General features: G+C 42.9%; 1 protein-coding gene across 2 annotated transcripts in view; it reads right to left on the bottom strand.

The window, feature by feature from the left end:
* LOC109416749 (mucin-2) overlaps window positions 1–14,771 on the bottom strand; it is a 237,459-nt gene that overhangs the window by 79,177 nt on the left and 143,511 nt on the right. The window lies entirely within an intron of this gene.

Here is a 14,771-nt window from a genome sequence, read left to right as displayed (position 1 = left end):
CCTCACGAATTTCTTGAAGAATTTCTCCAGATATTCCCCAAAACTTCTATCAAGAGTTTCTTAAAGAATCTCTCTAGGACCCTCCAAGACTTTTGCCAAGAAATTCTTCAAGCATTCCTTAAGGATTTCCTCCATGAATTCCTCCCGGGATTCCTCCAAAAAGTGCTCCAGGAATTCCTCCAACAATTTCTCTAAGAATTTTTCCAAGAATCTCTCTAAGAATTTCTTCAGAAATTCCTCGAAAACTTCCTCTAGACATCTGCTGGAATTCCTCCGGGTATTCTTCCAAAACTTACTGCAGGGATTCCTTCGAGATATCTCCAGAAATTTCTCCAGGAATTCGTCAAAAAATTTTTCAGGAATTCCTCGAAGAATTCTTCCAGGAATTCTCTCAGGGATTTCAAAAGTTGTTTTCTTGTAAATTCCTTCCAGAAATTTCTCCATAAATACCTCGAGGATCCTTCAGGAACCCTTTACAAAATTCCTCAAGAAAATACTCCTGGGATACTTTAAGAAGTCGTCTGAAAATTCCTTCAGGGATTTCTTTAGAATCGAATATGTTTTCACTGTGTTTCAGAAGGAGAATGCAAAACAGTGAATATATTTGCTTTACAATTACTTATGTTTTAAGCGAGAAAGCCTCTTTCTAAATTCCGTTGATAAACATTTCTTCAACCTTCAAACTTCGTTTGTCTTTGATGGCGTATAACTCGACATAAACCTATCATTTGACCACAAAACCCAACATAGATACAACAGTGTTATCCAATGTGGATCCACGTGTGGCCCAACATTCGATAAAATTTGATCCGGCATCTGGCTGAATTTTTCAGAGTGCTTCGTGTGTCGTAACCAGCTAGTCATTTGAGTGGCAATTCATTCAAATGACAATAAAGCTCTTCTAGTTAACCATAGCACTATGGTTGACTGAAATCATTTTAAACATGACAAGAAGCAAAAATAACTGAAAAGATTCATTGGTTACTGTTCAAATGAATGAGATGAAACACTGACTCCAGCGGGTTTCAGATCGTTCCAGGGGTGTTCCGGGGGCTTCGGGGCGTTTCAAGAATGTTCCAGGCAATCTCAAAGAGTTTCAGTAGGGTCCAGGTTTGGGACGTTCCAAAGGATTTCGAGCGCCTTCAGAAGATTTCTTAACGTGTTCCAAGTTGTTTCAGGGAGTAAAAAGAAAATCGTGTTAAGTACTGTTCTTTTGAATTCCACTAAAAATTTGCATCCTTTAACAGATACGTATTTCTACCTCAACTGTAAGGTCATCTTCAGTGTCTTGACTCGAAGGATCAAAGGATGCAAATTCTTAGTGGAATTCAAAGGAACAGTACTTAACACGATTTTCTTTTTACTTACAGATATTCCCCTAACAAGCCCAGGTTTATCATCGTGTTTCAGGTAGTTGCAGGGGTGAGCCAGGGGATTTCAGGAGACTTCAAAAACATTACAGGGTTTTAGTCGGTTTCAGGGATGTTCCAAGGATGCTCTATGCGGCCGTTCTACATATAATTGTCTTATGTTGTATGGAAAACTCTATCTGCATGCGCAATTTTGCGTAGAACGGTAGTAGGGGTCTCACAGCTTCCCCACAATCCATCGGAATCCCCTTCGAAATCCTCCCGAAATCCCATTAAAAGCCTTGATACGCCTCTTATACATACCTGAAATCCCCATCGGAAACTCCTTCGAAATTTTTCTGAACATCATAAGAATCTTAAAAATGAATATTTGACAAATTTTCAATACACAGATAGAAAAAAGAGTGTAAAATTCTGTGGCATATGATGTACATGATTGGAGCGTGGGATATCACAGAAGTTTACATGACATATCATGTAAAAGTAATAAAATATAATGTAAACTTCCATTATATGTCATGTAATTCAGCATGACTCTGTGTGTTTACATGACATATAACACAAATTTACATGATATATGTATCATGTAAACCATCATAAAATTAACTTTACATGATTAAACTGAAGTTTACATGACGTGTAAATCTTATTATTTTTATCTGTGTAGATACATTCAAATTCCAGATAATGCCAAAGATCACAAGCAATAAGAATATTTATTAGAATCGCAAGAATACAGATGGGGATCTCAAGAATTTTTAAAACATAATATTTTACGGTGGCAGACAATTAAACGTTCTATAATAAATACAAAATTTCCCATAAATAATTCGAAAAGTGTCAGTGATGAAACAGGGGTGTGAGCAGTAATAAATAACAAAAGTTCCATACACAAATAAAAAAATGCATAAAAAAATCAAAAGTTTCCATAAATAATTTATTTTTGAGCAATTAAAAACGTCAAAAATGCAATGAAGAAATCAACTGTTGCAATAAAAAAAGCCATTTTCCCATCAAATAACTCTGAATTTTCTATAAATAAATCCCATGACTAACTTACCCATGAAAAACAAGTGTAGGAAAGTATGAGGCAGTGAAATGCTGAATCGAACTTATGTGACTAAAACGACTGAAAAGCCTGCGTAACTATGATTTCAATTTACCGAGCAATTGCTTGCTGTCCGAACTCGCTATCGCTCGTCGGACCTAAAAACGGGATAACATTTATGTTTGCATTATACCGGGCAAATTCTTGGATCTGTGGTTTGCCTAGAACCGAAACGATGCAGTTGCGGTGCATCGGCTTCGCCGCATGGTCTATGAAATTTTTTGGCTCAAAATGCATTTACGTTTATTGCTCGTTTTTTGACATTTATTGACATTTATTTATTGATAATTTAGTTTTTCGTTTATTGCACTTTTTGAATTATTTATTGCTTTTTAGATATTTTTTAATTGTGAATTTTCTAATTTATTATGGAAAAATCGGATTTATTTATGGAAAATTCGATGTTTTTTGGTGGGAAAATGGCTTTTTTATTGCAACAGTTGATTTATTCATTGCATTTTTGACGTTTTCAGTTGCTCAAAAATCAATTATTTATGGAAACTTTTGATTTATTTATGATTTTTTTATGGAACTTTTGTTATTTATTACTGCTTACACCCCTGTTTCTTCACTGGTACTTTTGGAAGTATTTATAGAGAATGACCACTTTCTTATGTGCCGTTAATATTTTAGCCTTTTACGGTATGTAATAGATCCACTGCAACCAGTCACTTACTAAAGCATAATTTATTTTTCAAATGTGGATTTTATGTAATTTCAGCATAGTTCCATACCTGTAAACGAAAGAAAGCAGGAATAAGTAATGATAAAGTATTGTAAAATAAATTGCTCTCGGAGAAAGAAAAAGGAAAAAAAACAACATCATTCACTGTCAGAAATGGAGACATCATATTTCATATGTTCATTACCACCATCAAGCCCTTACCCTAGGTCTGATAACCCCACAGGTGTACAACCACTTTTATCACGGTCAATACCCGCGACAGCAGCAGCAGTTGCATCACATGAACATGCAAGTAAATTCACAATTCCAATCCAAACGGACAACACTTAAAACCTATATATGTATGTAGAGATGCCTGCATAACCACATCGTCCATCGAAATCACACGTTTATCGTGCCGCATTGGGTCAAGATGATGCATAACGATTTGTTGGGTGCCATACCTACAATTTCGTATTATCATCACCGTTACTGGTGACCGTTTTTGCTGTCACCATCACACGACAACGTCTTGAACGTTTATAAGCTAATTCAGTCGCATTCGTATATGGTATGCAGATTTGGGAGTTCTTTTGTTGGGGATGATTTCAGGTATTGTCGGTAGTAACAGAAAGTAAACTTTATACTTGTCATCTTTCATAATCAATCATCCTCCCGAATCGGTCAAATAATTAGTAAATGAAGAACTTTCGCAGACACAAGTAAAGAGACTTAATTTTATCTCCGACTCCATTATCTCGTCCATGAAAGCGAATCAGCTTTATGTCGGTCCTGACCTACACCAAACCACAAACCGACCAACAATCTCTTCCCCGCACGACCACCGCTTGTGGCTAATTTTGAATGTTCCAAAACGAGCTTCGTCAAGAGCACTGCTGGCACCCAGCTGCTGCCTACTAACAATCAATGAGCGATGGCTTTCATTTGCTCACCCTTGCTGACTTTTGGAAACTTGCGTCTTTTCACCCATCGACAGGGTTTGTTTTGAACGCCCTTTCTGCTTCCCAGCCAGTGATTTGATACGTTCAGTCCATTAGTACCTAGGGTCTTGTACCATTTGGGCAGGTGTACCTATTTTGGGCACTTGCCGCTATAACTAAGTCAATTTCAAACCGATTGAATTGAATTTTTGTACAGTGTTAGATACTGTACGTGCCTAACTCTATACAAAATTTCAAATCAATCGGTTTGAAGTTGACTTAGTTATAGCGGAAAGTGCCCAAAATAGGTACACCTGCCCAAATGGTACAAGACCCTACCTAGTGCAAAAAAAAACAAAATCCGACCTTCGCATTGCGAAGCTGCGTCCACCCGTCAATTAAATGCATCCGTGTCACGCAGAAAACATAGCATTGCGTAGAGTATAGGTCTCCGCTGACTTTTTTTCCCACCGAATGAAGTGCCATCTATGTACCACGGGCGAGTCCAATGCGTCACACTGACAACACCATCCACAGGATTTTCTGCCTTTGACTCTTGTGCAAAAGATTGCCTTATATCCTGGCACAATGGCCGGGATATTGTGTGGGTTACATTGAGATTCGTAATTTTCATTTCAACAGTCATTGCGAACCAGAGTCATGCAGATGCAGTAGTTTTTTGCTAAGTCATCCAGTAGCAGTAAATCTATTCAAAACATGCAAGATTTTGCATTTTCCGGCAATTGTGCATGATTTGATTTGCATAATTTTGATTATTGAGTCTCCTTCGCTTTCTTTTCTTTCATATTCTTTCTGACTATGCCCTCACTGGAACTTGCCAGTTAGTTAATTTGAGGGGCCCACATGCAAACGGATGTAAGTGACCATTTTGTCGATTTTGACCTGAGCATATTAAAAAATTCTTCAGATTTCAAGCTTTTAGGAACATTGTAAAATTATTTTATGAAAAAAAATAATACAAAAAATACAAAAAAAATTGGTCTTTCCGGGGCCTGTGGTACAAGTGGCCACACTTTTACTTAATAAGCAAATGGTCATGGGTTCGATCCCAGCCCCGGCACTTTCGTCAGTTGCGCTTTCTCCCTGAGAGCAGCTGACACTGATGCTCTTCTGAGCCCATGGTTCAAACAGACCTGGAAACATGGATATCGGCTAACGGCAACTCATAATTGACCCTCAATCGGACTAGAAAAAGGAACAACCAACAGCCACACATTAACATCCTCGTGTTCATCATTCTACCATGATAGGGTTGATTTTTTTTTATTAATGTGTATTTTAACACTAATCTACACTTAAAGGGGGTAGAAAGTGAAAGCAGCGCGAAAAGCATGTAGTTCGATATAGTAGAATATTGGTTTACATTTATGCGCTGTATGTACAAAAAAGTGTAACAGATGTAACGGATGCAATTGGAATCGCTCACGTAGTGCCCTAGTGGACAAAAGAGCTGTAAATTAGGTTAAGTGTAAATAAGGTTAAGTAGAATAAAATAAAATGGGTCCATTTAGAAACTTCATACATTTTGAAAGACTGATGAAAAACTTTATAACTATTTACTCGAAAGTGGATTTTGTCACCCCTTTGCTTCTCATTCCCTCATTTATAAATGCTAAGATTTTTGCTATTTGTGCTGGATGAGTGCGACAGGAAATCTGTTACATCCGAAGAACTAGCTTTCTCAGTACAATAGTCCAATTCAAAACTATGTGTTTTGCTTTGCTCGATGTTATGACTCCTTCATTGGATCTTTTTCAAGGGGATAGCTGTTAACCGTTCCTCGTTACATTGAAAATTACCGGATTTTTTTTAGAGGGGGGACTTCTATACAATTGCGCTCTCATAAACATAAAAAAAATAAACATTGTGTTAAGGCATAGGTTATTATGTATACATTTCCCCTAAATTTCTTTCAGTAGAACGTATATCAAACACTCAACTCACTCTCATATAAGCTTCGTTTAAAATCAGAGTAGAATATCGTAGGCACTCTCTCCACAATATACTTTACTCTCCCTACTGATCACCAGGATCAGTAGATCGTTTTAGTTGAATACAGTCCACCAAACCGTGTACATCGCAGTCTTTCGCTCGCTGTACAAATCCGAGTACCCTCAGACGGTGTCACGTTGCTTCGTTGGGTCGCGTTTCATTTCGGTGGTAAACCACTCCCAAGGGTCACGTTCCGTCGCGAGTACCCACAATCCGGGAACCAATTCCGTTACATTTAATGGTCCTTCGAGGATCCGGATTTGGGGAATTTGTGAGTTTTCGGTAGCCAACACGTGGCTTCAAAAGTGATCTTTTGTGTGTGAATACCACAAGCAGCACCATTGTGTTTCTTTGTTCGCTTGCACGCTGGTCTATAGGCGTCGGTTCAACAATCGGCGATAGCGGATTCGATCGAGCTATCGAATCAATTCGACGGACCAGTGTCAAGGCCAGGCACGCAGCATCCAACAGGCACGGAGCTTCATCGGCGTGTTTCAGCGCACATCACCGCCGTCGTTCTGTTTGCAGCGTCGTCGTTTGGATTGGAGGACAATAGAGCTATTGTAGCTCTGGTAGCGTGAGTACACCGAGACTAAGGTACGGTAACCCGATCAAAAATAAATTATTGCATGCGAGTTTTTCTATAGTTTGTAAGGAAATTGTTTGCGATTTACACCTTTTTTGGGCAAATTGACCTGGCTACGTTTTTGGGATTTTGATTTGGATTTGGAAAATTATCGACACTATTCGCCAGTATGACATTACGCGAATTAACCAAGGCTGAGCGTGGATACTTGGATTCCCTCGTCAATGTGGAATCTTTTGTTGCCAATTTCGATCCACAGCGTGATTGGACGAGGATTGCTTCACGTCTTGAGCACTTGGAAACCCTTTTTAAGGAGTTCCGCGAGAATCGGGCCAAAGTTGAAGCACGGCAAGAGCAAGATCTGGCAGCATCGAGCTCAGGAGAGGCAGAGAAGGATGCGCAAGTGAAGAAGGACATAAATACCGCTAACCGAAAGACGCGGTTGGATTTCGAGAACCGTTATTTCGACGTGAAAGATTTTTTGGTGTCCCAAAGAAGCAACACGACAGCTGCAGCCTCCTCCTCTTCCTCTCCGCCCGGCCAAACCCCTTACTCCCGCGTTAACCTCCCGGTTTTCAAAATCCCCCCTTTTGACGGTAGTGTGAAGGACTGGTTAAGCTTTCGCGATGCGTTCCAGAACACGATCGGCAAAGATGTCTCGCTATCGCCGCTTGACAAGTTCAACTATCTGCTTTCGGTGCTCACCAAGGAAGCTAGAATTTTGGTGGAGTCAATCGAAGTGACGGCTACCAATTTCGACGTGGCTTGGCAAATGCTTGAACAACGGTTCGAGAATAAGAAGATGATCTCACGCGCGCTGATGAACAGTTTTTTGGAATCTGAGCCGATTAAGCGGGAATCGTACGATGCCCTAGTGAATCTCATCGATGCGTACGAGCGCAATCTACTGCAGCTGAGGAAGATAGGACTTCCTACGAAGGGGTGGTCGCACCTGTTGGCTCACATACTCTACACGCGTCTCGATGCCGAAACTCAAAGGCACTGGGAGCGGGCTCACAACTCACGAGAAGCGCCCACGTACGAAGATATGCTAACGTTTCTGCGCGACCATTTGGCCACCCTTCAACCGTTGGTGCTCTCCAAGCCTCGACCATCGGAATCCCGCCAAGATCATGGAAGACCAGCGCAGAAGCCCAAGGTGGGTTCTACGCTCACAACCACAGCCGTGCCGAAGAAAACTTGCCCACACTGTCAAAATCCTTTCCATTCTCCATTCAAATGCAATTCCTTCAATAACATGAATCCTTCCCAAAGGCTAGAATCAGTCAAAAAAGCTGGTTTGTGTCTGAATTGTCTCTCCTCCTCTCATTTGGTTCGGGCTTGTCCTAGTTCAGCTTGTCGTGTTTGCGGCCAAAAGCACCATACGATGCTGCATTTGCGCACTGCAAACAACGGATCCAGCCAAGGCCAAGATCAATCGCTATCGCAATCCAAAAAACCCACTATCCCACAAGGTCAGCCCCCAATCGCACCAGCTTTAGACAATTCCTCCGCCTCGCAATCGCAAGTTCTCGCTACCGCTCCCGCAACCACTGCTTTGGTCGAACCTTCCACCTCTGGTCGTCCGTCAGTCGCTCTTCCCGCTAGTGCACCGACGAATAGAAGTATCGTTCTCCTCTCGACTGCTGTTGTCAAGATAGAAGACCCCAAGGGAAACGTTCAGTTCGCGAGAGCCCTCCTGGACTGTTGCTCCGAACGCAACTTGCTCAGCGAACACCTGGCGCAGAAACTGGAACTTCGACGGCAGCACGATCCCCTAGCGCTTCAGGGCGTTGGACCTAGTACTGCTACATCTAGGCAATCGACGATGGCAACAATCCGTTCACGCTGTACGGACTACGCTATCGATCTCAAGTTCCACATCTTGCCGGAATTCAAACCTATCTTGCCATCAAATCGGTTGCACACCGATCATTGGAATGTCCCATCGTTCGTCCAACTCGCCGACCCTCGCTTCTTCGAACCCAACCGTATCGACATCATCTTAGGAGCAGAGGTTTACTATCGCCTGCTGCTGAAAGGATTCGTAGATCTTGGACCGGAGCTTCCCCATCTTAAGGAAACCGTCTTTGGGTGGATAGTTTCCGGTAAATACGACGCCACGGAGACAAGCCAATCTGCCGTCGCACTCGTCTGCACTAATGCTGATTTGGAAAAGCAGCTGGCTCGTTTCTGGGAGGTAGAGTCCTGCCACTCGAACGAAACCCTCTCAGTTGAAGAACGATCATGCGAAACACACTTTGCCGCAACCACAACCCGCGATCCTTCAGGACGGTTTGTAGTTTCACTCCCCAAGAAACTTGATGTTCTCGAGAAACTTGGAGAGTCTCGAAGCATCGCTATTCGCCATTTCATGTCACTTGAACGGCGACTGCAGTCGAACCCGCAGCTGTTGGGAGACTACGAGGCGTTCATTCAGGAATACCTCCAACTAGGGCATATGGAGCTGATTGACCCTGGCAACGAAGTCTTGCCGCCTGGCGAGAAAACATACTATATGCCTCATCACTGTATCGTTCGGCCGGACAGCGCTACGACGAAACTTCGCGTCGTATTCGATGCTTCATGCGCCACCGATAGCGGCGTTTCGCTAAATGAAGCTCTAATGGTAGGCCCCGTCGTTCAAGACGAGCTGTTCAGCATCCTCCTACGTTTCCGGATGTCTTGTTTCGTCATCGTTGCTGATCTCCAGAAAATGTACCGACAGGTGTTGGTGCATCCCTCTGATCGTCTACTCCAGCGCATCGTTTTTCGTTCCTCGCCATCAGAACCCATTCGAACTTACGAGTTGCTGACGGTTACCTATGGTACTGCGTCGGCACCGTACCTTGCGACCCGTTGTCTTCAGCAGCTTGCGTCTGACGGTGAATCGACTCACCCCAGAGCTGCTAAGGTGCTGTCGAAAAGCTTCTACATCGACGATATGCTTTCTGGAGTGGACTCTGAAGAAGAAGGAATCGAAGTGTGCAGCCAGATGATCGATCTCCTGCAGTCAGCTGGATTCAAGCTGCATAAGTGAGCCTCCAACAGTCCCAACATTCTCTACAACATTCCTGCGGAACTTCGAGAAGATAGCAGCCTTCTAGAACTCGACTCTTCATCGACGCCGGTGAAAACTTTGGGATTGCTGTGGCAACCAGATGACGACGTTTTTCGTTTCAAGATCCCTTCGTGGTCTTATGAAGATTCTATCACCAAACGGCTGGTTCTATCTGAGTCGGCACGCTTGTTTGATCCGCTGGGCCTGTTAGGACCCATTGTTCTACGTTCCAAGCTCTTTATGCAAGAGTTGTGGAAATCCAAAGCTCCCTGGGACCTTCCGTTAAGCGAACAGCAACAGCTATTCTGGACAGATTTCCGGAGTGACCTCAACGTTCTGGATGAATTTTCCGTTCCACGGTGGGCGGCTTCTGTAAGCGATCCTGTGCAAACCGAGCTACACGGGTTCAGCGACGCATCCGAGAACGCGTACGGCGCTTGCATCTATCTCCGCCTCGTTTCTGCTAGTGGAAGCGTATCTGTGCACCTGATTACTGCGAAATCGAGAGTTGCACCTAAAGGAACGGAGAAACTAGACCAAATGATACGCTTACCGCGCCTCGAGCTTTGCGGAGCTCTCCTCTTGAGTCATCTGTACGAAAAGGTGGAAAGTAGTCTGCAAATCCCAGCTCGTTCATTCTTTTGGACCGATTCCACGATAGTCGTGCACTGGTTAGCGTCGTCTCCTTCTCGCTGGAAGAAATTCGTAGGAAACCGAGTAGCAGAGATTCAGCAAATCACAGCTTCCGGTATATGGAGGCACATACCAGGCATCGAGAACCCCGCGGACGTCATTTCGCGAGGAATGCCAGCACAGCAGCTCGTTGAGCACTCGCTATGGTGGCAAGGTCCCATTTGGCTGCAACAACCGAACAGGTTTTGGCTAGACCCCGTACGAACATCAGATGGCCACGGAGCAACTTCAGGAGAAACCAAGTGTTTCCCTTCCAGCGGTCGTCCAGAACTCCATATTTTCGTTGAAATCTTCCCTTTCGAGTTTGGTTCGTGTTGTAGCGTATATGCAAAGATTCTGCAGCAACTCGAAGAAGCGGAACCGAGAGAACAGAAACACCGATGCTCTATCAACGGGGGAACTTGAGGAGGCTTTAGTGGCGCTCGTGAAACTTGCCCAGCAAGACTCTTTTGCGGAAGATCTACGTTCAATTCGCGCCACTGGCCAAGTGAAGACTTCGTCCAAACTGAAAGCGCTCTCTCCGGTACTCGTTAATGGAGTTCTACGCACCCGAGGACGCCTCAGCAACGCAGGCATATCGTATGCTCAAAAGCAGCCAATGATTTTGGACAACAAGCATCCGTTCACTCTACTGGTCGTGCGACACTATCACCTGAATCGTCTGCACGCAGGTCCCACGCTTCTCACCGCTACCATTCGTTTAAAATTCTGGCCTCTCCGACTACGAAACCTCGTGCGCAAGGTAACGCACGAATGCGTCAACTGTTTCCGCAGCCGACCCAGCTTAAGCGAGCAAATTATGGCAGATCTACCATCGGTTCGAGTTACGCCAACTTTACCGTTCCTGAACACCGGAGTGGACTTTTGCGGTCCGTTCTATCTCCGACCGGTTTCGAGAAAGGCTGCCCCACAGAAGGTTTTTGTAGCAGTTTTTGTTTGCCTATCAACCAAGGCAATACATTTGGAGTTGGTAGGCAACCTATCTACGGATTCGTTCATCGCTTCCTTGAAGAGATTCGCTGCTCGTCGAGGAGTGCCGAAAACCATATTTTGCGACAACGGCACCAATTTTGTCGGCGCTCAACGAGCACTCAACGAGTTCCTACAGCTGTTCCGATCTCAACAGAGCCGCTTGGATGTAGCTCAACGATGCTCTGCCGAGGGCATCCAGTTTTTCTTCATTCCTCCTCGATCGCCGCACTTCGGCGGTATCTGGGAAGCCGCGGTTGAATCCTTAAAAACGCACCTTCGTCGCACACTGGTCAACGCCTTGGTCACCGCCGAGGAATTCCAGACGCTCCTTACGCAAATAGAGGCGCTGCTCAACTCTCGGCCACTGACGCAGCTGAGTAACTCGCCGGAGGACTTGGATGTTCTCACTCCAGGTCATTTCTTAGTGCACCGGCCTCTAACGGCAATTCCCGAACCTTCCTACGAAGAGCTACCCAGCAATCGGCTTTCGCAGTGGCAGCAAATTCAGGAATATCTTCGACGCCTGTGGAAACGATGGTCGACGGAATACTTATCAGGACTTCAACAGCGTACCCGTTGGACACGGGAACGAGATAACATCCACATTGGAACGATGGTGCTGATCCGTGAGGACAACCTCCCGCCGCAGAAGTGGCGTTTCGGTCGGGTTGTTGAAGTATTCCCGGGCAGCGATGGGCTCATCAGAGTTGTAAGCGTCCGCACCAAGGATGGAATCTACAAACGGGCAATCGCACGAGTTTGTGTCTTGCCGATTCCGGATAACCACGCGGACTACGATGCTGCAGCGTTCCAGTCGTTCCAGGTGCCAGCAACACAAGCGACGTCGGATGGGAGGGGACCTCAAGGTCCCCTCACAAGTTAAGTATCCCTTTAGTTTTCTGAACCTTGTCTTCGCCGTCCTTAAATCTACCGTCTTGGCAGGACCTATCCCGGCTACGACAGCAGCCTACACTTCTGAAACCTTTGGTCGACGTGCTAGTTCCGACTAGGCAACCAGCGATCGTTGGTCGACGTGCGAGTTCCAACCGAGGAGTCAACAACAAGACGACAGAGTCAACGAATATAGGATAGTTCAAATCGAATTGTAATTTTACTACACGACATTTTGTACCATTCACTACACTAGTTAGTTTTTCAAGCTTACCCACCATAGTTAGGCAGTTTAATTGAAATCTACATTTCAATGGTGGGCGGTATGTTAAGGCATAGGTTATTATGTATACATTTCCCCTAAATTTCTTTCAGTAGAACGTATATCAAACACTCAACTCACTCTCATATAAGCTTCGTTTAAAATCAGAGTAGAATATCGTAGGCACTCTCTCCACAATATACTTTACTCTCCCTACTGATCACCAGGATCAGTAGATCGTTTTAGTTGAATACAGTCCACCAAACCGTGTACATCGCAGTCTTTCGCTCGCTGTACAAATCCGAGTACCCTCAGACGGTGTCACGTTGCTTCGTTGGGTCGCGTTTCATTTCGGTGGTAAACCACTCCCAAGGGTCACGTTCCGTCGCGAGTGCCCACAATCCGGGAACCAATTCCGTTACACATTGTGAGCAGTAATTTCTTCTCTTACATTAGAAAATTGATTGTTTTTGATTTTTTTGCGTCTTTTTTCATTTGGGAGACATCTATCTAATTTTTTTCACCCCATTGGGACTTTATCCAAAGATTTCTTAAGCAGCCCCTCATATTGAATTTCACAAACAAATTCCTGCAGGGATTCCTTCGAATTTTTTCAAAGATTTGTTAATAAATTCCCCCAAGAATTGCATTACAAAAAATCTCTGTGATTTATTCTTGAATGTTCTTCAAGAAATTCTTACGGAATTCTACTATTCCTCCAACATTTCTCAACAGAATATTTAGAAAATATTGCATGGATTACTTCAGAATTTTTTTCAATTATTTCTTCAGAAATACTTCAGGGATTCCTTAGAAAATTCCTCGAAAAATTTCTTGAAGGATTCATTTAAAAAAGTATCCATTGATTTCCTCACACATTCCTCTGCCGATCCCTTCGGAAAGTCTTCCAAAAAATCTGGAAAAAATCTTCCAGGGATTTCTCTGAGAAATTCTTTTGAAACAATCTAAGGACTCCTCAAGAATTTCCCCTGAGGTTCGCTCGAGTTTCTACCACAAATTTATTCAAGAACTCCTTCATCTTCTACGCATTCTTTCCGAAATTTCTCCATGAAATTCATCTCAATGGATTCATTTTAGTTATCTTTCCACGAATTCCTACATTGAGTTCTCTAGAGTATTTTTTTTCAGAAACTTCTCTCTAGAGTCCTACAGAAATGTATCCAAGGGTTCTTCTAGGTAACCTTCATTTTGTCTCCTCATAAATTCCTGAATGGATGTTTTTTTCGGGAATTCCTTCAGAAACGTTTGCCAAATTTCCTTCACATTTTTTTCCAGGGATTCCTTAAGATAATCCTCCAGGAATTCAATAGGAATTTTCTCCAAAGCGGTGTTTATAAATTCTTCCAGGAATTTCTTCGTAGAGATTCCTTCAGAAATTCCTTCAGAAATTTCTTCGCAAATTTATCCTAGAACTTCTTTAGAAAATCTCTTTCCAATTCCTTTCAAATCGCTTCATGATTTTCTTCAGATATTACTCAAGGAACTTGTTCATTAAATCTTCTATATTTTTCAGAAATTGCTCCAGCGGTTATTTTTGAAATTTTTATAAGGATTGTTTAAGAAGTTTTTCCGAGGCTTTATACAAACAATTCCCTTGAAAAATCATAAATTGCTTCCTTAATAATGTATTCCGTAGAATTCTTTTACAACTCTGCCAAGGATTACTTAAGGAGTTCTGTCCAATATTTGTTAAGAAAATCTTCAAGCGATTTCTTGCATTCCATTCCAGAAGTCTCCTGAAGATTCCTTGAGGCAATCCAATGGAAGTTACCGCAAGAATGTTTCCAGAAATTTATTGGAGATTTTATCCAGAAAATCCTTCAGGAATCTCCGTAAACACTTAAAAATTCCATTAGGTTTTTTTTTTGTTTCTGAGATACCTGCAGAAACTCATACGATTCCTTTCGGAGCTCCGCCTTGCTACATGTATTTATCCTGAAATTTTCTCAGGATTTCCTTCACGAATTTTTAAAGGCATCAATTTAGAAGTTTACCCCAAATTAGTCCTAGGAATTTATACAAGAAATTCCTTTGGAAACTTTTAAGAGATTTGTCCAGGAATGTTTGCAGACGTCTTTTTTAGGTATTTCTCAAGATATTTCAAAAAAGATTCCTTAAAAAATACATCCACTCCACGAGTATCCTCAGAAAATGCACCAGTAACTTCATTAGAGAATTTCTCCAGATTT

Source organism: Aedes albopictus, chromosome 3 (assembly GCF_035046485.1).
Source record: "Aedes albopictus strain Foshan chromosome 3, AalbF5, whole genome shotgun sequence".
Lineage (NCBI taxonomy): Eukaryota > Metazoa > Arthropoda > Insecta > Diptera > Culicidae > Aedes > Aedes albopictus.
This window is presented reverse-complemented; position numbering and strand designations above follow the sequence as displayed.